This window comes from Mus caroli, chromosome 5, assembly GCF_900094665.2.
Source record: "Mus caroli chromosome 5, CAROLI_EIJ_v1.1, whole genome shotgun sequence".
Taxonomy (NCBI): Eukaryota; Metazoa; Chordata; class Mammalia; order Rodentia; family Muridae; genus Mus; species Mus caroli.
This window is the reverse complement of record NC_034574.1, coordinates 28,189,581-28,192,765: the sequence shown is the minus strand read 5'-3', so window position 1 is coordinate 28,192,765 and position 3,185 is coordinate 28,189,581.

Genomic DNA, 3,185 nt, shown 5'->3' with positions numbered 1-3,185 from the left:
CGCCTGGCACCAGTTTTAATGGCTTCATCAAATGGGAGCACTGCTGGGTCCCTTCTGGTCCTAGCTCTCAAGACCTGCTCCACTCATCTTCTGTGGAGCAGGCAGTCCTGGGGAGACCCAGAAGAGGGCAGCAGCAGGTAGGACTGTAGTCCCCACTACATCTTAAGGGGATAGAGGGCCCTGGGTTGGGGAGGCCATCCTTACATACAGGGAGGGAGGGCTGTGTGTGGGACCACCCCTTTTGTCCAAACAACCACCCCTAGGCCAGCAGCTCTTGGACTGGCATTTTGGAAAAACCCACTGAAGGAAATTCAACAGAAAATTACTACTAAACAGAAGTTTTAGCTTGCATGCAAAGTGCCAGGCTGTGTGTGATTCTGTTTCCCGTTTCCTCCACTGCACAGTCTTTAGATGTAGGCTGTGATCCACTGAACTGATTTGACAGTAATTCCCAAAAGGATCTGAGCCTGGCATCAATGTCCAGCCTGCAAATCAACCAAAGCAAAGAGGCTGTGCCTCTGTGGATGCTGAAATAGTTGAAAGTAGAAGCAAGCCTTGTGAGTAGAACTGTGGAGCTTCAGTGAACAGGCGGCATCAATCCCAGAGCTCAGCTGTTTGTTTTTAATGGGTCAACTTTATATGGATAATGAATGTCTGCCATCTGGGATCCTAAGACTAGGACATAGTAAAAAGCAGGTGGTGGCTGGGGAGATGGCTCAGTGGGTAAATACACTTGCTCTGTAGGCACAAGGGCTTATGTTTGAATCCTCAGCACCCATGTAAAAAAAGCCATATATGTACCTGTTTCCCCAGCACTGGCAGACAGACAGGCGGGTCAGGGAGTTGCTAATAAGCAAGCCTAGCCAAACAGGGAGTTTCCAGTTCAGTAAGAGGCTCTGTCACAAGGTAAAGAGTGATGGACTATGACATCTGACATTCTGCTCTGGTCTCTGTGTGCACCCCACCCCCCTCAAAGCAGGCATGGTATCAGTGACCAATTCTGAAACAGATTAGTGGGCTAAAAAGAACAGGGGACCAAGGGAGACTAGATTGGAGTACAGTGTGTATGTTTCTGTGTGTATGTGTGCATGCAAAAGTGTGGGAGAGCTTAGGACTTGAGCAAGGGGAACAAATGAAGGAGCATCGCCCTTTAGTGAGCAGAGCTGTAGAATGACCTGTCAGAGAGGGTTAGTTTGCTCAAATTGGATCAAAAAGCACAAATCATGGGGGCACAAACTGGGACTGATTTGTATTTAGACTTCTTGGTAACACCTGTTTTTAGAAAAGACTGAGCCAAGATACCTGAATGGTAGGGCATGCAAGAGTTCTGTGGTAGCAAAAAAAAAGGTTGGGTCCTGAAGCAGGAGTGAGAGGCTGATCTTCAGGTCCAGAGCAGCATTTGGGCAGGCTGGACAAGGAGCCAAGCAGGACCCGAGGATGTGTAGACAGAGGGGCCTGTTTCAGGGACCTGGGACCTATCTCCATCCTCTTCTATGGCTTCTCTCAACCCCTCTGTTTGGGTAAGTGGTTGGGAGAGGGTGGACATTCTAGGGCAGCCTGGGCAGGGCCACAGCAGTAGCCAGCCACTTCTTGTGGCCACCCCAATCTGGCCTCACACTGATCCCAGAATGGGCCCAAGGAGGCCAGGAAACACCCTCTTCTTCCTGATGCTCTGGTTCAGAGCCCAGAGTGACTCTGGAAATGGATTTTCCAGCAAAAAACAACTATTAAAACGCAAGAATGGAGGAAGGCCAGCTGCCAGTCCCTCCTCTGACTCCTGGCTCTCTCTGAGTAAAGAAAACCATCTGGTCTGCTGGGCCTGAGCCCAGGGCCCAGAGGAGACCTCTAATCCCTCGGAGCAGTACCGTTCACTCCCCAGCTGGCCCTGTGGCCCCCTTCCTGCCTGGCCTCTTCCCACCTTGGACCCAAGCCCTGGAGGCCTCTACAGATGCCCAGATAGGGGTGGCCTGGTCCATCATGCGCTGACCAGCTGGGAACCTTGAGTCTTTCCTGAACCAACACTACTCCCACCCACCACACAGACCTGAGCCCTGAGTAACTTATACAAATGGCCATGATGGCCTCCTGCTCCACAGGATCACTCATTCATGATAAAAGTCTTGGAAAGATCAAGAATTCAAGGACTATACCTAAACATAATAAAAGCAATATACAGCAAACCAGTAGCCAACATCAAACTAAATGGAGAGAAGCTGGAAGCAATCCCACAAAAATCAGGGACTAGACAAGGCTGCCCACTTTCTCCCTACCTATTCTATATAGTACTCGAAGTCCTAGCCAGAGCAATTAGACAACAAAAGGAGATCAAGTGGATACAAATTGGAAAGGAAGAAGTCAAAATATCACTATTTGCAGATGATATGATAGTATATATAAGTGACCCTAAAAATTCCACCAGAGAACTCCTAAACCTGATAAACAGCTTCAGAGAGGATTCTTAAGGTTTTTTTGTTGTTGTTGTTGTTTGTTTGTTTATTTATTTATTTATATTTTGGCTGAGGTATAACACCATGATTCGAAGTAGCTGGTGAAGAAAGGGTTTTATCTTACAAATCCTGAGTTCGCAGTCCATCACTGAAGTAAGTCAGGGTAGGAACTCAAGGCAGGAACTTGGAGGTAGGAACTGAAGCAGAGGCTATAGAGGAATGCTTCTTACTGGCTTGCTCCTCTTGGCTTTCAGTCTGCCTTAAACAACTCAGGGTCACCTGCCCAGGGGTGACACCAATAGTGGACACGTTAGTCATTAATCAAGATGCCCTACAGGCCAATGTTATGAAGGCATTTTCTCAGTTAAGATTCCCTCTTCCCAGACATGATTAGGTTGGTGCCAAGTTGACAAAATCGACCAGCACAGTGTACAAAGATTTAGAAATCTCTAATAGAGTGTTCATGGGTCACCTTGAGCAATATCCAAGAAGTACAGAAGGATGGAAGGTCACAGGCCTTCCCAGGCCTGGACTGGTTTGTGTCTCATCAGAAAAGTTTATAAACAAAAGTGGTCAAAGCATCCTGGTTTGTCTTTCCCTCAGGCAGTGTGTTTCTCATTTAAACAGTTATCTTGTAGTGTCAGCATTGGATGTCTGCATGGGGTTCTGCACGGCTTACTCACAACCTCCATTCAGCTCTGGTGTGTGGCTCATCTTGGGTCAGCAGGCTGTCATGGG